This window comes from Microcaecilia unicolor, chromosome 11 (genome assembly GCF_901765095.1).
Source record: "Microcaecilia unicolor chromosome 11, aMicUni1.1, whole genome shotgun sequence".
In the NCBI taxonomy this organism is placed as follows: Eukaryota; Metazoa; Chordata; class Amphibia; order Gymnophiona; family Siphonopidae; genus Microcaecilia; species Microcaecilia unicolor.
Window position 1 is genome coordinate 134,753,027 of NC_044041.1, and position 22,282 is coordinate 134,775,308.

General features: G+C 44.5%; 1 protein-coding gene across 1 annotated transcript in view; it reads left to right on the top strand.

Annotated features, from left to right (window-relative positions):
- Positions 1-22,282, top strand: part of SPTBN2 (spectrin beta, non-erythrocytic 2) — a 1,201,559-nt gene that overhangs the window by 802,274 nt on the left and 377,003 nt on the right. The window lies entirely within an intron of this gene.

Below are 22,282 nucleotides of genomic sequence, written 5' to 3' on the forward strand. Positions count from 1 at the left end.
TCGAGGGGAGCACAGTTTTCAAAGACATTTACCCAGACTTAGCTGAAAACTGCTTTATGCATGGCTAAAAGTATGAATGGGATTCTCCTGCAGCTGTACTTCAATCTATAGGGAAAACGAGGCATTCCTTTAGGAGTCCAGAAGAGGAAACAGTAGTCTGCAAGTAATACCAAGCAGTCCACAAAAATAGAGTACACGTCTTCTGATTTAAAATGCTTTTATTCCCACTTTAAAACATTCAACGCCTGAAGTGGCCACGTTTTGCCTTCCTAAAGGCAGCATCAGAGGCTATATCTGTATGGCAAAAACATGTAAAATCATAAACATCTTAAACATAATGAATAAATAAACAAAACAAATCTGCACCCAACATATATATCTCTATCTAATTCTAAAACCAATATTGACAAAATATTAACACACATATAAGTTGTATATAAGCCCTATTACACATATAAATGTATAGACTCTTAAACATAACAGTGTTTGTCAGACCTATAAAATTAAAAAATAAAAATAAATATTACTTCATATTCATATACTCACAAGGGTCCAAAAACATTAAAAAATATATCAAAATGCCTTACTTCCTAAAACATAGGGACACATACCTATTAGGGTTCCAAAGGGCATAGTAGTTTGCTGTTAGTCCAAATCAAACAGCAGAAATTGACAGCCAAGCCATGGCAGTGTAACATAGTAGCAAAAGATGAATAAAAGCCAATGAAAAAATCAAGGGAAAATTATGTGGGGAAGAGAAACACAGCAACTCACAGGCAGCAGCAAATGTTCCAACTCACAGAGAAAAATTCTTCCTCTCTCAGCAGCAAACAGATCACAGTTGTGCCTGCAATTTGATTTATGCTGCCTATCCTGGGTCAGGGTCACTTATACAAGAAAACAGAATATAAATTAAAAGAGGGGTAAAAACAGCCAAAGGACACTGTAGAAAATCATTAACAAAATAGAAAAGTCATTAGGAGGCTACAAATCCTTCAAATGCAAAAACAAAAGTTTTCAAACATCGTGGTTCCAAAAACGGATCGATTAATTAAAAATTAAAATATTGCAAAACCAATGATAGGAATGTAAAATACACCCTCTCCCCACCTGGAAACATTAAAATTCTTCTAAAAACGCTACTGAAAACACTGTAAAATGCTTTAAAAAGATTGAATAACTGTGCATTCTAGGTGGCCAATTTTTTTGCCTTCCAATGATGTCATTGGAATGGGACAGGGATCTAAAAGGCAACTCGAAGTTAAATAGTGTTTAAAACCAGCACTAAAAGTTCAAAAATAAACTCATATCAAGTCAGTTGTACACAAAATGAGCATAAAGATGGACATGCACAGAACAAATATATAACTAAGGACCCTGTTTAATATGCCACGCTGTAGGAGCACTAGCGCTTTTAGCACGCGCTAATGTTAGAGACACCCATATATTCCTATGGGTGTCTCTAGCATTAGAGCATGCTAATTTTTAGCACACGCTAAAAACGCTAGCCCACCTTAGTAAACAGGGCCCTGAAAAGCTAAATATATAGATGCAATAAAAAGGAAAGCAATATATAAATATGGCTAATTGACACATAAAAATTGAAGTTCAAAGAAAGCAATACTAAAATATGAATTACTAAAACATAAAAATTGTATATGAACTTAAAATTTACAAATAAATAACTCAAATTATACTAAAAATAAGAACAATTAACATATCAGTCAAACTTAATAAATAATGAATATAAAAGCATGAAAATATAATCCATTGCAAACATAAATATGTAATTGCAAATCAACTAAAAAGAATAATAAAATATATTATCTAGCCAATAAATACTGTATAAAACATAAATAATGATAAGCTCACTTAAAACATGTCAGATAATCCATCATAAAAAAAACAGCCGTTGCGCATGTCCATCTTGATTACTAAAAAATGCATCCCTTTTATAATAATAAAGCCATATCTCATATTTCACCTAAAGTGTCACAACTTCATATACAGAATAAAAACATCCTTCCTATTTACATGGACAACAAACCTCTCCTATAAAAATGCTAACAACTCTGTTTCTTCGTGTAAACCCTTTAAGGTTAAGGTCTGTCATTTAATAATAAAGTGCTGCTTAGCTTGCAGAAACACACTATCTATATCCCCACCTCTCCAAGACACCGTGGGTCTATAAATTATTGCATTTGTATCCCACATTTCCCACCTCTTTGCAGGCTCAATGTGGCTTACAATATATCATGAGTGGTAGAAATAGATTAGGAAACAGACATTTAGTGTAGCAGAAGGATCTTGGGTAGTATTATAGTAAGAAATCATGATAGTAATATAAGAAGCAGAAATTATAAGACAATTCTGTATGTTTGTGGAGGAGTTGTGTATATTCACATTTGTTGATCTTTGTGGTATGCCTTATTAAAGAGATGGGTCTTCAATAGTTTACGGAAGTTAGTCAGTTCGTAGATCATTTTTAGGTTGCGTGGCAGTGCGTTCCATATCTGTGTACTCAGGTAGGAAAAGTTTGATGCATGCATTAGTTTGTATTTTAGACCTTTGCAATTGGGGAAGTGAAGATTAAGGAATGTGCGGGATGATCTTTTAGCACTCCTGGGTGCTAAGTCTATCAAGTCTGACATCTAGGCTGGGGCATCTCCGTGAATGATTTTGTGATCTAGGGAGCATATCTTGAACGTAAGTACATAAGTACATAGGTAATGCCACACTGGGAAAAGACCAAGGGTCCATCGAGCTCAGCATCTTGACAACAACAGCGGCCAATCCAGGCCAAGGGCACCTGGCAAGCTTCCCAAACGTACAAACATTCTATACATGTTATTCCCGGAATTGTGGATTTTTCCCAAATCCATTTAGTAGCGGTTTATGGACTTGTTCTTTTAGGAAACCATCTAACCCCCTTTTAAACTCTGCCAGGCTAACCGCCTTCACCACGTTCTCCGGCAACGAATTCCAGAGTTCAATTATGCGTTGGGTGAAGAAAACTTTTCTCCGATTTGTTTTAAATTTACTACACTTTAGTTTCATCGCATGCCCCCTAGTCCTAGTATTTTTGGAAAGCGTGAACAGACGCTTCACATCCACCTGTTCCACTTCACTCATTATTTTATATACCTCTATCATGTCTCCCCTCAGCCGTCTCTTCTCCAAGCTGAAAAGCCCTAGCCTCCTTAGTCTTTCTTCATAGGGAAGTCGTCCCATCCCCGCTATCATTTTAGTCGCTCTTCGCTGCACCTTTTCCAATTCTACTATATCTTTCTTGAGATGCGGCGACCAGATTTGAACACAATACTCAAGGTGCGGTCGCACCATGGAGCGATACAACGGCATTATGACATCCTCACACCTGTTTTCCATACCTTTCCTAATAATACCCAACATTCTATTCGCTTTCCTAGTCGCAGCAGCACACTGAGCAGAAAGTTTCAGTGTATTATCGACGACGACACCCAGATCCCTTTCTTGGTCCGTAACTCCTAACGTGGAACCTTGCATGACGTAGCTATAATTCGGGTTCTTTTTTCCCACATGCATCACCTTGCACTTGCTCACATTAACCGTCATCTGCCATTTAACCGCCCAGTCTCCCAGTCTCGTAAGGTCCTTCTGTAATTTTTCACAATCCTTTCGCGAGTTAACGACTTTGAATAACTTTGTGTCATCAGCAAATTTAATTACCTCGCTAGTTACTCCCATCTCTAAATCATTTATAAATATATTAAAAAGCAGCGGTCCTAGCACAGACCCCTGAGGAACCCCACTAATTACTCTTCTCCATTGTGAATACTGCCCATTTAACCCCACTCTCTGTTTCCTATCCTTCAACCAGTTTTTAATCCACAATAGGACTTTTCCTCCTATCCCATGACCCTCCAATTTCCTCTGTAGCCTTTCATGAGGTACCTTGTCAAACACCTTTTGAAAATCCAGATACACAATATCAACTGGCTCCCCTTTGTCCACATGTTTGTTTACTTCTTCAAAGAATTGAAGTAAATTGGTCAGGCAAGATTTCCCCACACAAAAGCCGTGCTGACTTGATCTCAGTAATCCATGTCCTTGGATGTGCTCTGTAATTTTGTTTTTGATAATAGCCTCTACCATTTTCCCCGGCACCGACGTCAGACTCACCGGTCTATAATTTCCCGGATCGCCCCTGGAACCTTTTTTAAAAATGGGCGTTACATTGGCCACCCTCCAATCTTCCGGTACCACGCTCGATTTTAAGACGTTCTTTAAGTGGAAGCCAGTGCAATTTTTCTCATAGGGGTTTGGCACTTTCATATTTTGATTTACCGAATATGAGTCTGGCTGCAGTGTTCTGGGCTGTCTGAAGTTTCTTGATTATTTGCTCTTTACAGCCAGCGTAGAGTGCGTTGCAGTAGTCTAGATGACTGAGCACCATTGATTGTACCAGGTTGCGGAAAACAGTCCTTGGGAAGAATGGTCTTACTCTTTTTAAATTCCACATTGAGTGGAACATCTTCTTGGTTGTGTTCTTTGCATGGCTCTCGAGTGTTAGATGTCGATCGCTGGTAACTCCAAGAATTTTTAGGGTGTCCAAAATTGGAAGGGTCAGGTTTGGTGTATTAATGGTGGTGAATTTGTTCGTGCTATGTTGAGAGGTGAGTATTAGGCATTGGGTTTTTTCTGCATTAAGTTTCAGTTGAAATGCATCCGCCCATGAATGCATGATCTGGAGACTTTGGTTGATGTCGTTGGAAATTTCCTTTAGATCGTGTTTAAATGGGATGTAGATCATTACATCGTCTGCGTAAATATATGGGTTGTGGTTTTGGTTTGATAATAGTTTGGCCAAGGGTATCATCATTAAGTTGAATAGAGTCGGTGAGAGGGGGGATCCCTGTGGAACTCCGCATTCGGGTGTCCATGTAACATAGTAACATAGTAGATGACGGCAGAAAAAGACCTGCACTGTCCATCCAGTCTGCCCAAGAAATGTGCCACTTTTTTGTGTATACCTTACCTTGATTTGTACCTGTCTTTTTCAGGGCACAGACCGTACAAGTCTGCCCAGCACTATCCCTGCCTCCCACCATCGGCTCTGGCACAGACCGTATAAGTCTGCCCAGCACTATCCCCGCCTCCCAACCACCAGCCCCGCCTCCCACCACCGGCTCTGTTATCCAATCTCGGCTAAGCTCCTGAGGATCCATTTCTTCTGAACAGGATTCCTTTATGTTTATCCCACGCATGTTTGAATTCCGTTACCGTTTTCATTCCAAGCATCCACCACTCTCTCCGTGAAAAAATACTTCCTGACATTTTTCTTGAGTCTGCCCCCCTTCAATCTCATTTCATGTCCTCTCGTTCTACTGCCTTCGTATCTTCGGAAAAGGTTTGTTTGCGGATTTATTTATTTATTTTAGTTACATTTGTACCCCGCACTTTTCCCACTTGTGGCAGGCTCAATGCAGCTTACATGGGGCAATGGAGGGTTAAGTGACTTGCCCAGAGTCACAAGGAGCTGCCTGTGCCTGAAGTGGGAATCGAACTCAGTTCCTCAGTTCCCCAGGACCAAAGTCCACCACCCTAACCACTAGGCCACTCCTCCACTCCTTTCAAATATTTGAACGTCTGTATCATATCACCCCTGTTTCTCCTTTCCTCCAGGGTATACATGTTCAGGTCAGCAAGTGTCACGTCTGTGGCCGTGACCACCTTCAGACTTACCTTGTTCCTGGGGGTCAGCTTCCTAGCTGGCTCCTGTTTCTTCTGTCTGTCCTTTCTGAGCTAGCTCTGGCTCTCTATGCTGGCTGCATCCAGCAGCATGACACTAATTGCCTCACTATACTGCACCTGTGGGTGTTGCCTGGGTTAGCTCTCTCTCTCTTTCTGTGCTGGCTGCTTCCAGCATAAATCTAATTGCTTCACTACACTACACCTGGGTGTGGGAAGCCTCTCTGTGTTTCACTGTGCTTTCTGCCTGCTCTGTGGTTTGTGCCTGAACAGCCTCCGTAGTTACTTAGAGATTGCTGCAGCTGTGTCTCTGGTGTTGAAGGGCTTTATTAATCACTTAGAGACTGCAGCCTTTGCCTTTGCATCTTATAAGGTCCCTGGTATGCTAGAGTGCTCTGTGCACTGCTACATTGTCCAGTTCTGTGTGATTGCCTAGTGTTTGACTAGTTAGCTTGGGCACAGCCTTGCTTGGTAGCCTGTGTACAGCTTTACTAGTTCTTCTGTGTTTGCTCTGTGTGAGTTCCTATTGTTTGCCTAGTTAGCTTGGGCACTGCTCTGCTTGTTAGCTTGTGTACAGCTTCTAGGTCTCCTGAGTTTAGCCTCTGGTTTTCCCCGGTGGGGTTTTCTTGGTTTCTGGAGCTTCAGCCCTAGTCTTGTCCTTTGCCAGTTCTCCTTGTTACTGGAGCTCCAGTCCTAGTCTTGCTATTGGTTCTGACCTTTGCCTATACTCAGTTATTCTCTGCCAGCCACCTGTCTCTGCCTATTGCCTGTACTCAGATCTTCTCTGCCAGCCACCTGTCTCGGACTATTGCCAGAACCCGGACATTCCCTGCCTGCCTGTCTCACGTTAGCCTAGGTACCTGGGAGCACTGCTGGATCCTGCCTCCGGTTGTTCCTGTTGCTGGTTCCAGTTCTGGTTTTCCTGTAAGCCCTACCGGCTGCTCGAACCTGAGGGCTCAACCCTCGGGGAAAGGCAGCTAAGTGTAGGTGAAGCCTACTCCAGTGTGTTCCGGTCCGGTGCGTTCCAGTCCTGAGTGTTCCAGTGCAGGACTCCAGTCTGGGGTTCCAGTCCAGCCTTGTCTCTTCTCTGCTCCGAAGGTGATCTTGCCTGCCACTGCCGCTCCTCGGCCGTGGTCCAAGGACTCACGTACCCAGGGTTCCCGGGGAAGAAGCCTGACAGAATGCCAAGGTCCTCGAGAACGCGACAGAAAGTCTCTCCTTGTACGTCTTGTAACGCAAATCCCATACCATTCTCGTAGCTTTTCTTTGCACCGCTTCGATTCTTTTTACATCCTTAGCAAGATACGGCCTCCAAAACTGAACACAATACTCCAGATGGGGCCTCACCAGCGACTTATACAGGGGCATCAACACCCCCTTTCTTCTGCTGGTCACACCTCTCTCTATACAGCTCAACAACCTTCTAGATACAGCCACCGCCTTGTCACACTGTTTCGTCGCCTTCAAATGTGGCTGATGTAGTCGAGTTGGATGTCACTTGGTATGATCGTGTGGTTAGAGACCCCTTGAACCAGTTGAGGACGTTGCCTCCAATTTTGAAGTACTCGAGGATGTGTAATAATATTCCATGATCAACCATGTCGAAGGTGCTAGACATGTCAAATTGTAGAAGTAGTATGTTCTTGCCAGTTGCTATCATTTGTTTGAATTTGATCATAAGAGTTACCAGAACTGTTTCAGTAATGTGGTTAGCCCGAAATCCTGACTGGGAGTCATGGAGTATTGTTTGGTCACAATCCCTTCTGTTAGTTTGGTTATTAAGGGAATGGATGCTACTGGTCTGTAGTTGGTTAGGTCACTGGCACTTTTCTTTGTGTCTTTGGGTATGGGGGTAAGTAGAATGTTTCTTTTCTCCTCTGGGAAGAGTCCATTTTGTAACACATAATTCAAGTGTTCTGTTAAGTCTGTTATGAATTGTTGGGGAGCAGATGCCATAAGGTTGTTTGGACATATGTCTAATTTGCAGTGAGATTTGGCAAATCTTTTGAGCATTTGGGAGATAGTGTCCTATGATAATGTTTCAAAGTTAGTCCAGGTTCTGTCTGCTGGGTATACGCCAGGGTCAGGGTCTAGGCAGTCAAGGAATTCATCGTAGTCGGTGGTACTGACAGGTATCTTAAGTCGAAATTGTATGATTTTTTTCATTGAAGTACCTCGCGAGATTGTCTACTCCTGGTGCATCTTTGCTGTTGGTAGTGACTGGAGTAGTATCTAGTAGTTTATTCACGAGTTGGAAGAGTTTATGTGTGTCCTTATAGTTTGGTCCAATTTCAGTTTTGTAATATAATCTTTTAGTTTGTCTTATGGTATATTTATATTTTCTTTGAAGTTGTTTCTAGGTGTTGAATGTGGGTTCGTCTTTCTTTTTTTTTTTCTTTTTATTTGCATTTTCAATATATATTACAAGTCATACACAAACTTGAACAGGCAATGCGGAATTATATTACAAAATAATATTAACACATCTTTATAGAAGCATACTAATTAGTCCTCTTTAGACCACTAAACCCAGGTGACCCGTGAGGAAAAAAAAAAAAAGGAAGTACGTAAAAAAAGTACAAACAAAATTTAAAGCAATATAGCTTAGCAGGTCTCTACTGAATTACCACTTAACTTGTTCTAACCAGCAGCCAATTTCTTCACCTTAATAAATTCTTTCAAATGCTCAGGCTGGAAAAACACATATTTTATCCCTAAGAATTTTACTACACATTTACATGGATAGTTTAAGTAAAAGGATGCTCCCAGAGCTATAGTTTCCGCTCTCATGGCTAGAAAAACTTTTCTTCACTCCTGGGTTGATCTTGTTACATCTGGGACCATCCATACCTTTTTACCTAAGAAAAGTGTTTTTGCATTTCTAAAATACAATCATTTAACATGTTCCAAATCCTGGTCAAAAACAAAAGAGACTATCAAAGTCCACCTTTCAGATTCTTCGGTCATGGAAGTTTCTAGAATCTCTGTTATATTCAATACATCCCTTTTCTGTGTGGAGTGAGCTTCTGGAGTTGATTGTAAGTCATGTAATTTTTTTGGCTATATATAGTATATCTTATTTATTGGCGGAAACATTTCTGGGGTATATTGTAATATCTCCATTAGGTAATTTTTAAATGCTTCCAGATCTAGGAAAATTCAAAAAGCGTAGTGTCAATCTACGGTGAAAATTTTCAAGCTGTTCTATTTTCTGCTGGAGAAAAAGTCTGTCTTTTACTGTTGTAACATTAAATTCCTGTATAGTCTTCACCTCTTGTTTTAAATCATTCATCTGGATGTTAAATTCTTGTTTAGTGTTTTCCATTGTTTTAGAAAGTAAATCCATTTTACTTACAAGGGATAAGATTTCTTTTGTGGAATTGGCTACCGATACGTCCAAGCGCTGGAGAGCTTCTAAAATATTCTCCAGCGTCGCCGTCCCAGTTCGCTTACTCAAAGCACTAGGCTCAGGAAGAAGAACTTCTCGTTTCTTCCCTCCGTCGGTCATCGCCACCTCCAATCCTCGATCCAGAGGCTACTGCGCAACCAAGTTCGGTCCGCTCTGCCCCTGTTGGAAGAAGCGCCCTTCGGGCTGAGACGGCGGTTGGTGGTCCGGGGAAGATAAGGTGGTATCAAGATCCAAGCCTCCGTGGGCTCCTTCCTACGCGGCAGCGGGACTCCCCCCGGATATTAGAGTAGGTACTATCGTGGCGTATCTCTCTATTGTTTGTTGTCCTCCAGGGGGTCGAGGCGTCAAGGTTTCACCTTTTACCAACCCTTTACGCTTGGTATGGGGCATTATCGATAAGAAGAAGTTTTAGGAAACAAACTTCCAGAGCTTGTACGCCACGAAAAATTCATGCTGCCATCTTGTCACGTGATCACCCTCGTCTTTCTTTTTATTCCATGCACGTTCTTGCCTTCTAACTTGTGTTTTAAGTTTTTTTCAGTTCTTCATTGAACCATGGAATTGAATTCTTTCTGTGTGAGGTTAATCTTCAGATTTATGATTAGCTTCCAATGAATGTTCCACTAGGAGCTTATCTATTACTTTTCTTTAAATTGCACTTCTGTGTTCTGTTAACCTCTTGTTGAGTGGTCTCCTTGTTTTCCCTGTGTATAGAAGATTACATGGACACACAGCCAAATATGCTACCTTATCTGTCTTATCATTTGTAAAATGTCTTAATTCATATTTATCATTAATGGAGGGATGCTAAAAGTATTTGGTTTCCAAATTCACTTTACACACTCAACAATTCCCACAAAGTTAGTGTCCTAACAACTTCTGAATACTACTAAATTAATTTTGTGGAAGTGCAGATGGTGCCAACAAATCCTTGAGATTCCAATTCCTCTTATATGCCACAAGTAATTCCCTATCATGGAATGCATTTATATTTATTTATTTTATTTATTTGTTTAATTTGTATCCCACAATTTCCCACCTATTTGCAGGCGCAATGTGGCTTACATTGTACTGTGTAGGCTTTCGCCAACTCCGGTAGAGAACAAATACAACATTGTGTTATGGTCAATAAGGTTCATGTGTTACAGACACATTGGGGAACCATAGAGAGGAAGAGTTAGGTAGTGACCATTTGTGATCTTTGGTTTCGTTGTGTTACAGGGTTCAGGCATTTATGTTGGGTCGGTAGGGTATGCCTTTTTGAACAGGTTGGTTTTTAGTAATTTCTGGAAGTTTAGGTGGTTGTATGTTGTTTTCACAGCTTTTGGTAGTGTGTTCCAGAGTTGTGTGCTTATGTAGGAGAAGCTGGAAGCATAGGTTGATTTGTATTTGAGTCCTTTCCAGCTTGGGTAGTGGAGATTTAGGTATGTTCATGTTGATCCGATTGTGTTTCTGGTTGGTAGGTTTATAAGGCCAGTCATGTATCCCGGGGCTTCGCCGTAGATAATTTTATGAACCAGGGTGCAGATTTTGAAGGCAATACGTTCTTTGATTGGGAGCCAATGTAGATTTTCTCAGAGGGGTTTGGCACTTTCGAATCGTGTTTTTCCAAATATGAGCCTGGCTGCCGTGTTTTGAGCGGTCTGAAGTATCTTTACGATTTGTTCTTTGCATCCCGCATAGATTCCATTGCAATAGTCTACATGGCTTAGTACCATTGATTGTATCAAGTTGCGAAATGTTTCCCTCGTGAAGAATGGTTTCAGGCATTTTGAACTACATACCAGTGTTTCGTTAAAATTATTACAATGTCCTTTGATAGATGATTAAAATCTAAAGTACAAACAATTCTGTCATCTTTCTTTTTTCTTTATATTTGAATAATTCACTTCTATCTATCTGAACTGTTCTTTAAAAGCAATTATCATTTGTCTCTCTTGTATATCCCCTCTCCAAAAATCGACCACACATTGTCTCAAAAAATCCCTCTGTGTTGAATACAGCTGCTTCAAACGCAGGAATTGGCTGTATGGTAAATTGGCTTTCAGCACTGTGTTATGACAACTAGTATAGGGGCCTTTTCACAAAGGCACATAAGGGCCTATGTGCGTGCATTGCACGTCAAATCAGCATTACCACCCGGCTAGCACGTGTCGTGCACCCCCTGTAATTCCGAGGTTGTCTTATGCCGAAAACTCATGGTAGAAAATAATTTTCTACAGCTGGGGCATTCCTGGTGGTAATCGGCAGTTGGCATCTGCTGCTAAGTCAATGGATGGCATTAAGGGCTCAGGCTGTAAATAGTCACATGTTGGTTTTAATTTTGCCACACATCCATTTCCTGGCCCCCCCAAAAAACAACTTTTTTCCATATGCAGTGGCGAAATGGTTCAGCACACATCCATTATACGCGCCCACACTGCCGCAGCCCACGTTTTGGCGCGCCTTTGTAAAAGGGCTCCAAAGTGTAGTACTTTATTTATGTCCGTAGGCTTTCTGTAAATATTAGTTTCTATCTTCCCATCCACATTCTTGATTAGGATATCTAAAAAAGAATTTTTTTTTTTTTTTGTTACATTTGTACCCTGCACTTTCCCACTCATGGCAGGCTCAATGTGGCTTACATATTATATACAGGTACTTATTTATACCTGGAGCAATGGAGGGTTAAGTGACTTGCCCAGAGTCACAAGGAGCTGCCTGTGCCTGAAGTGGGAATTGAACTCAGTTCCTCAGTACCAGAGTCCACCACCCTAACCACTAGGCCACTCCGCCATAACTAATCTTAAACTTCAAATTTGGATCACACTGATTGATCCATGAACTCAATTTTAAAAGATCCTGCTCAGTCCTTTTCCAAAGAAACAATGTGTCATCAATATACCTCTTCCAAATTGAGAGGTTCTCCTGAAATTCATGTACCTTTAAAAATTTCTCTTCAAACTTGGCAACATATAAATTGGGGTATGGATGGGGCCATAGATGACCCCATCATAGTTCCTTTTATCTGCTTATAGAACTTTTTCTCAAACACAAAATATTTTTCTTTCAGAGCTATACTTGCAAGTTCCAAAATAAATTCTGTGGGGATTCTCTTAAACTATCACTTGTGTCCAAAAAGCTTCTGATAACTCCTAGAGCCTCATCCTATGGAACGTTAGAATACAAGGACTCAATGTCCATTGTCACTAAAAATAGTCCCTCTTCATATGGTAAATTCTCCAAAATATGAATCATATGGGAAGTGTCCTTTATGTAGGAAGGTATAGCGGGCACTAAAGGGCGTAAGAACTTATAAACAAAGATTGATAATAGTTATAATATCAAACTGATGCCCGACATAATCGGTTTTCCAGGGGGACAATGTAGAGACTTGTGAATTTTAGGTAGTATGTATATAACTGGTATTACTGAATGTTGCATTTTTAAGAAATCAGTTTCCTTATTAGTGAGAAAGCCCCGTTGCTTGCCAATTTCCAAAAGAAAATCAATGTCCTTATTAATATTCTGCATGGGATCTGATGGGAGAGGTTTATAAAATCCTTTCATCTAATTGTCTTTCTATCTCCTTGCTATAGTCTCCTCTATTCATAACAACCATTGCTCCTCCCTTATCAGCCTGTTTAATGACTGTCCCCCTGATATTCATTCAGCGGCGATCAGCGTTTTTTTAAAGGCTGATCGTGGCCAGCTAATTTATCCCCTGATATTTAGTGCCAGTCGATGTCTGGGCAAGACATCAAATATCAGGGATTTTTGGGGGCAGCTCAGCACTTATGTGGGCCTGGTCGATATTCAGCCAGGGCCGCATAAAAGTTATGCAGCCCTGGCTGAATATCAGGCTAGCGGGCCCACATAACTCTTTTTTCCATATCATCATGCTGATCAATCCATAGACTGGTGGGTTGTGTCCATCTACCAGCAGGTGGAGATAGAGAGCAATCCTTTTGCCTCCCTATATGTGGTCATGTGCTGCCGGAAACTCCTCAGTATGTTCTCTATCTCAGCAGGTGGTGGTCACACACAGCAGCAGCTCTGGCTAGGTCTCCAAGCCTAATTTTTAGGTTTTGTTGAGTACCTGGGGTTGAGGGCTCTTCTTGAGCAAGTGCAAACCTGGTGGCGCCAGGTCCCTCCTTTTCTCCCCCCTCCCGCTGGCTCCGTTAAAAAAAAAAAAAAAAAAAAATTTTGGACGTCCTTAAGGGCGTTTATTTCGACGTTTATTTAAGCGTTTATTGCAGCTACTCACTGGGACACCAGGTCGTTACAGCTCGGAGCGAGAAGCAGGTAATTTTTACCTTTTTATAGCGGGCAGGGGGTTCCCCGATCGATCTCCACGTGGCCTATGGTGTCGGAGGGCGAGGGCGCGAAGAATCGCTCCCCGGACCGCGTGTGCGCTTCTAGCGGGGATGCGGGGGTCTTAAAGTCTGATTCGCCCTTGTTGGGTGTCAGTTCGGAGGCCGGTCAGTGTCCCGGGTCTTCCTCCGGTGCGGCAGTTTTTCCCGCCATAAACGCCCATCCCCCGCTGCTCGCCTCCGCCATCTTGGCCGGCCACTCTGCTCGGACGGCTTCTTCTTGGGCCGTCCTTGAGTTGGGAGACGTTAATGCCATGGCCGCCCTTGATTTGGGCGACGGCACAAAAGCGGCTAAAGTTAAGCGCCGTTCTTCCCGCGCGGCTCCTTCGTGGAGTGTCGCGCCGGACGCCATCTTGGATGCGCAGCATGTTTCTCCCCCGCTCTTGCGAGCGCCGGTTGAGGGTGCGTCTAGGGCTGTGGCCCAGGCTGCTGAAGTGCACAGTCTGGGGGGTTTCTCCCCCGAGTTTATTTTGCTGCTGCATCAGGCCTTCCTTATGCAAAACGCTGCCCCTTCTCCCTTGTCCAATAAAGGGGTTGAGGCCCCCGGAAGTAAACGCCCTCGGGTGGATTCCCAGGCCTTAGAGGACTCTGTTTCCTCTGATGTAGATGAGGGCAGCGTATCTGAGTTCTCCCAACGGTCCTTTGGGGATTCCTTGGAGGAGACGGATTCCCGCTCGGATGGAGCGGATGACCCCTCTGCAGCGCGATCTTTCGCTCAGAGGATTTGCCCAACCTGTTAGTGCAGGCCATGAGCATTTTGAAGATTTCCTCTCCAGAGGACGTCTCTTCCTCAGCCCCTGTTGGCTCCACCATTATGCTGGGGACGAAGCGCCCGCCTAGAACCTTCCACGTGCATGATGCCATGCACACCTTAATTTCGGCTCAATGGGATGTCCCGGAAGCGAGCCTCAAAGTGGCTAGGGCTATGTCCCGCCTCTATCCTTTGCATGAAAGTGAACGGGAGGCCTTTCTTTGGCTTACCGTGGATTCTTTAATCACTGCGGTGACTAAGAAAACGGCGTTGCCGGTGGAAGGTGGCACGGCCCTAAAGGACGCCCAAGACAGAAGATTGGAGGCGGCCTTAAGGTCGTCCTTCGAGGCGGCTGCCTTAAGTTTGCAGGCCTCAGTTTGCGGCTCCTATGTGGCCAGGGCGTGCCTGACTATGGTGCAGCGGGCTTCCCCCTCGGATCATTCCTTGAGGGCTGATTGGCCGGCCCTGGAATCGGGCTTGGCTTATTTGGCAGACTTACTGTATGATGTCTTGAGAGCCTCAGCTAAAGGTATGGCTCAGACAGTCTCTGCGCGGCGGTGGCTTTGGCTGAAACATTGGTCTGCTGACCACGCCTCTAAGTCCCGCCTGGCTAAGTTGCCTTTTAAAGGCAAGCTGCTCTTTGGGGTCGAGCTGGACAAAATTGTAACCGATCTCGGCACGTCTAAGGGCAAGAGGTTACCAGAGGTCAGGGCTCGGGCCAGTGCTCGCCCCGGTATCTCCAGAGGACGGTTTCAGGAAGCCCGTCGGTACCGCCCGGGCAAGTCGGGCTCCTCTGCCCCCTCTTCCTTCAAGAGGAACTTCTCCCCCAAGCAGCATTCCTTTCGCAGAGACCGCCGTCCCGGAGGTGCGCCCTCCGGTCCTCCTCCAGGGTCTCGTACCCAATGACGGGGTCCTGGTCCATGGCCCAGTGCAGATTGGAGGACGCCTGTCCTCGTTTCTGGGCGAGTGGACCAGGGTAACTTCAGACGCTTGGGTGCTGGAAGTCATCAGAGACGGCTACAAGCTAGAGTTCTGCCGACCCTTAAGAGACGGGTTTGTACTCTCTCCCTGCAAGTCTCCGGTCAAAGCTGTGGCAGTGCAGCAGACCTTGGACAATCTGATCCGCCTGGGTGCGGTCGTTCCGGTGCCAGAAAATCAGCTTGGCAAGGGACGTTACTCCATTTACTTTGTGGTACCAAAGAAAGGAGGTTCTGTACGGCCTATCCTCGACCTCAAAGGGGTCAATCGGGCCTTGAAAGTTCGGCACTTTCGCATGGAGACTCTCCGCTCTGTTGTAGCGGCAGTGAAGGCAGGGGAGTTCCTGGCATCCTTGGATATCAAGGAAGCGTACTTGCATATTCCCATCTGGCCTCCTCATCAACGCTTTCTGTGTTTTGCAGTCCTGGGCCGACACTTCCAGTTCAGAGCCCTCCCGTTCGGGTTGGCTACTGCTCCGCGGACCTTCTCCAAAGTAATGGTGGTCATCGCGGCCTTCCTGCGAAAGGAAGGAGTACAAGTCCATCCTTATCTGGACGACTGGTTGATCCGAGCCCCCTCTTATGCAGAGTGCGGCAAAGCTGTGGACCGGGTGATTGCTCTTTTGAGCTCCCTGGGGTGGATCATCAACTGGGAGAAAAGCCAGCTGCGCCCGACTCAGTCCCTGGAGTATCTGGGAGTTCGATTCGACACCCAAGTGGGCAGAGTGTTCCTGCCGGACAATCGGATTGTCAAACTTCAGGCTCAGGTGGACCAGTTCCTAGTAGCCTCTCCGCTTCGGGCTTGGGACTATGTGCAGCTGTTGGGCTCTATGACGGCCACGATGGAAGTAGTGCCCTGGGCCAGGGCTCATATGAGACCACTACAACACTCTCTGCTGCAGCGCTGGACTCCGGTGTCGGAGGATTATGCTGTGCGCCTTCCCTTGGACCCAGCAGTGCGCAAGGCGCTGAGCTGGTGGCTGAAGACAGACAAGTTGTCTGCAGGGATGCCTCTTGTGACCCCGGAGTGGATTGTCGTCACGACGGACGCCTCTTTGACGGGCTGGGGAGCCCACTGCTTGGGAAGGACAGCGCAGGGGCTCTGGTCTCCTGCAGAGGCAAAGTGGTCTATCAACCTCCTGGAACTCAGAGCCATTCGGTTGGCGCTTTTGGAGTTCCTCCCCGTTTTACGGGGCTGGATTGAGACATAAATTCTGCCGGCGCTCCCTCCCGCTTCGTGCGGCTGTAGGGCAGCTTTGTACCCCTCCCGCTTCGGCGGTGTTAGGGTCAGTCAGCTCCTCCCGCGGTTGCGGTTGCAGGATAAGCCAGATCCCCCCGCATCGGCGGGGTGGTGTCCCTCCCCCGCTCCGCGGGGATGAGCTGGACGGATTCCCCTCCCCCACTTGTGTGGGGATGAGCTGGGTTAATTCCCCTCCCCCGTTTCGGCGGTGGTGAGCTGGGCAGAGTGTCCCTTTGTGGGTGTAATTCTCTAAGTGCTGAGTCCTGCGGATGGAGCTTGGATATCGACATACTGAGGAGTTTCCGGCAGCACATGACCACATATAGGGAGGCAAAAGGATTGCTCTCTATCTCCACCTGCTGGTAGATGGACACAACCCACCAGTCTATGGATTGATCAGCTATGATTAATGGAAAGAAAATTATCAGGTATGATACATAATTTTACCTTTCTTTACTAAAGTCCTCGAGCCCCCTCAAGCCCCCCCCATCAATGTCCCCTTCTTTCCCTGCCCCCTCTCAGCCTGCATCAAGAACCACACCCCCGGAAGACCCCGCCCCCCAGCCATGCAGGTAGGCCCTCCCTACAGGTCTACCTGTATCCTTGATGGTCCAGCAGGGTTGTTGGGGACAGGACTGCAGCCCCCTCACTCCTGCCCCTTGCTGCACTGGTTTAAAATTGCTGCCACAACCTCTTGCGGGGGTTTAACATATCTGACAGATGTCTAACCAAGAATGAATGTGATCTCTTTTGCTCCGACCCCACAATATAATGCTTTCAATACACGGGTAGATCTTTTTTAAATGACCAGGAAATTGAAAATTATAGATTATTTTTCTAAAAACACTGGAAGTCATATCGACATGTCCATTGTGAAAAGGGGTAGTAGACAATACCCACAGGTGACACTCATCATGCCATCCAGACTTATGTGAATTTATTTAGTAATGAAAGATATTAGTCATTTAGAAGAAAACAAAAAGAGAGTGTTTTATAATGTGAACAAGTAAGAGAGAGAGGCAATAAAATCCCTGCAGGATGACAAAGCCATAGTCAGGGCATAGCCAGACCTCGGCGGGAGGGGGGGGCCAGAGCCCGAGGTGGGGGGGCACTGTTTATCCGCCTCCCCCCGCCACTTTGGACCCCCCCACTGCAACTGCAACCCCCCCCCCCCCCGCCACTTTAGACAACTGCCGCAACCGCAAAAAAAACTCCGCTGCCGCATCAGGTACCTTGTTTGCTGGCGGGGGTCCCCAATCCCCGCCAGCCGAAGAGTCTTCTTTAGCGCCGGTTGACTCTGGCACCTTCGTTGTGGGATCATCTGTTTCTGACGCCTTACATCCTACACGGGGCTACATGCACGGTGCAGGACGTAAGGCGTCAGAAACAGATATCCCACATCGAAGGCGCCGGAGTCGACCGACGCTGAAGAAAACTTTTCAGCTGGCGGGGTTTGGGGACCCCTGCCAGCAAACAAGGTACCTGATGTGGCGGCGGGGCGGACAGCGACGGCGGGTTAAATGTAGAGGGGGCCAGGGCGTAATCTGTGGGGGCCCATGCCCCTGTGGCCCCACGTAGCTATGCCCCTTCATTAGACAGGCTGATAAGGGAGGAGCGATGGTTGTTATAAATAGAGGAAACTCTATTAAAGAGAGAGAATTACAATTTAGTGATAAGGATTTTTATAAACCTCTCCCATCAGATCCCACATAGAATATTAAGAAGGACATTGATTCTGTTTTGGAAATTGGCAAGCAATGGGGCTTTTTGATTAATAAGGAAATTGATTTCTTAAAAATACAACATCCAGTAATACCAGTTATATACACAGTACCCAAAATTCACAAGTCTCTACATTGCCCCCCTGAAAGACTGATTATGGCGGGCATCGGTTCGATATTACAACCGTTATCAATCTTTGTTGATAAATTTTTACACCCTTAGTGCCTGCTATGCCTTCCTACATAAAGGACATTTCCCATATAATTCGTATTTTGGAGAATTTACCATGTGAAGAGGGGCTATTTTTAGTAACTATGGACGTTGAGGGCTCATCATACTAAGCAGCAGTAAGCCCAATGCGGGCTTACCACTTGCTACACAGGAAGTACTGTAGGGTGAAAATAAATAATTAGGACAATAATTATTCCCTGATAATACTTATTACAAGGTTCCTAGCTCAGTCTAGGGGATATTATACAGGAACCTTGCTGCTGGCACCCTGCCAGTGTTTTGTTCCCCGCCAAAGAACCAAAGCCACGTCACAGATGATATTATTATTATTTATTACAGGTAGAAAAATAGAAACACTCTGCAGTAGCTTATATGCAGTATAATATCTCTTACTGATATGCACACTAACAAAATATATTGTCTAACTACACTCTGATTATCCTGAGACTACGTGCAGTAATGATTAGAACAGTACAAATGATATCCTAATGATCCTTATGAAAACTTATCACATCTTATGCAAAATACACATTAGCAGCTTTCCCTGACCAAGAGCTGACATAAACCAGTCGTACTTAGATAAAACCATTCCTAACCCCAGACTAGGAAATATATCACTGTGATCTCACCACGCTGTCCTGATGACGACTTCAGATGAGACCGGAGCAGAATCTTCCCAGACGCTATCTCAGCTGTCTGTGTCTTATGTAGTGCAGGTCTTTCTCAGCAAACAAGCAGGTTCCCGTCTCTCAGTTGGTTATCAGAGCCAAAATCTCTGCCACGGGTATTTGCACCAGTTATGCAGGTCACAAGGTTGGTATCATACAGTCTCTAGCTCACCCCGAGCCTTGCTGGATTTCTCAGGTCCTTCACAGGTACTCCTCCTCTGAGGGTCTCCGACTAACTAACTTCTCCCACTCTTCCCGCGTTCTTCCAGACCTCTCGGTCGGGTGATAGCCTGGACCAATTCTGATCACGTACAGTTCAGTGCATGGGCAAGAAGAGTTCTTTGTTTTGTGACCTTGGAGATGGTAACTTCTGGTGCCATGAGTATGACTCCCTTCCCAGCGTCTCAGAGATAGAAGGGGGATGGTTGGAACACAGAATGTCCTTGGCTTCAGCAAGCCTGTCAGTGATTTTCCACAAGCTGAAGCTGGATCTTGCTAACACAGAGATGTGCAGGTCAGAGGGTGCAGCAGCCATCTTATTGTACCAAGCTGTCATAGGCTTGTATAGGCCAAGACCAGCTCAGGCTAGATCACAGGGAAATACCCCTACAGTACTGCCAGGCTACCGCAGCAGCCCAGCGGCAATTCCCACCCTTAGTGCACCATCATTTCTGGCGCTAAAAAATTTTATTTATTTTTGTAGTGCCACAGTGTACCTGGCAGTAATCGGGCAGTGCCACTTGCTGCCCGGTTACCGCAAGGTTGATGCGGGAGCCCTTACCACCACCTCAATGGGTGGTGGTAAGTGCTCCCTCCCAAAATGGCTGCACGGCAAGTGCTTTACTTGCCGCATGGCCATTTCCTGTAGGAAAGTGAGACTTCCCTTTTACCAGCTGCGGTAAAAGGGGGCCTCGGTGTGCATGTAAAACACGCGCCGACGGCAGCACTGGCCCCCTTTTGCCACCGCTTGGTAAAAGGGGCCCTGAGTCCTTGTATACGTTTCACAGGATGAGGCTCCAGAAATTATCAGAAGCTCTTTCGACACACATGATAGTTGTAAGAGAATCCCCACAGAATTTATTTTGGAACTTCTAAGCATAGCTCTGAAAAAAAATTATTTTGTTTTTGAGAAAAAGTTCTATAAGCAGATAAAAGGAACTGTGATGGGGTCATCTATGCCCCTATCCATACCCAATTGATATGTTGCCAAGTTTAAATATCCTTTAAATATCCTAATCAAGATACGGTCCCCCACAGAAGATTCACGAATAAGCTGAAAGGGCTGAACATAGGACCGAAAGTGGTGAACTGGATAGGAAAATGGTTGACTAACAGGTGTCAGAGGGTGGTGGTAAATGGAATCCACTTGGAGGAAAGGAAGGTGAGCAATGAAGTTCCTCAGGGGTCGGTGCTGGGGCCTATTCTGTTTAATATATTTGTGGGTGATATTGCTGAAGGGTTGGAAGGAAAGGTTTGCCTTTTTGCAGATGACACGAAGATAGCCAATAGAGTGGATACCCTGGAGGGAGTAGAAACGATGAGAAGGGATCTCCGAACGTTAGAAGAATGGTCGTTGGTGAGGCCCCACTTGGAGTATTGTGTCCAGTTTTGGAGACCGTATCTAGCTAAGGATGTAAAAAGACTGGAAGCGGTGCAAAGAAAAGCTACGAAAATGGTATGGGATTTAAGTTGCAAACCGTACGAGGAGAGACTTGCCGACCTGAACATGTATACTTTGGAGGAAAGGAGAAACAGGGGTGACATGATACAGACATTCAAATATTTGAAAGGTATTAATCCACAAACAAACCTTTTCTGAAGACAGGAAGATGATAGAACTAGAGGACATGAATTGAGTTGAAGGGGGGCAGACTCAGGAGTAATGTCAGGAGTATTTTTTCACGGAGAGGGTGGTGGATACATGGAATGCTGTCCCACAGGAGGTGGTGGAGATGAAAACGGTAATGGATTTCAAACATGCGTGGGATAAACACAAAGGAATCCTGTTTAGAAAGAATGGATCCACGGAATCTTAGCAGAGATTGGGTAGTTGAAATTACCGCAAGGGCAGTAACTCCCATTTGGCGCGATTAGGCACCTATGCAGCTTAGTAAAAGGAGCCCAGAGTTATCAGTATTTTTATAGGAGAGGTTTGTTGTCCGTATATATAGGAAAGATATTTTTATTCCATATCTGAAGTTGTGACACTTCAGGTGAAATATGATATATGGCTGTATTATTATAAAAGAGATGCATTTTTTAGTAATCAGGTTGGACATGCACAATGGTTGTTTTTTTTATGATGGATCATCTGATATGTTTTAAGTGTATGAGTGTTAAGTAATATTTATTTTTATTTTTTAATTTTATGGGTCTTACATGTACTGTTATTTTAAATAGTCTGTATTTATATGTGCAGTAGGGCTTATATACAACTTATATGCAGGGCTTTTTTTGAGGGGGTACTTGGGGGTACTGAGTACCGGAACCTTTTCCATTGTCTGCTAAAATTGACCCATGATCCCCAAGTTTTAATGAAAGAGCTCAGGCTTTACACACCAATTCTGCCTTGTCATAGATTCTGAGACTGGTTGCAGGGGACCTGGCTATTGTGGGGTGGGTCCCTCAGTGATCACCCCACCCCTGAAGGATGGCCTGGCATTTCAGTACCGACACCTTTTTTGCTAGAAAAAACCCACTGCTTATATGTATGTAATTATTTTTGTCAGTATTGATTTTAGAATTAGATACAGATATGTATGTTGGGTGCACATTTTTTTGTTTTATTTATTCATTATGTTTAAGTTGTTTATGATTTTATATGTTTTTTGCCATACAGCTATAGCCCATGATGCAGCCTTTAGGAAGGCGAAACATATCCACTTTAGACTTTGTATGTTTTAAAGTGGGAATAAGAGCCTTTCTTTTGTGGACTGCTTAGTATTCCTTTAGGAGTGACAGGTCAAGGGAATAAAGCAGCACAAATGAAGTCATAGAAAATGATGGCAGATAAAGACCATGGGGCTCATTTTTGAAGGAGAAAAACATCCAAAAAGTCTATCTACACTTCTTCCCTTGGTTCATTAATCTCATCCCATGGCTTTTCCTACCATCTCTATGCTGATGACTCCCAAATCTACCTTTCTACCCCTGATATCTCACCTTGCATCCAAACCAAAGTTTCAGCGTGCTTGTCTGACAT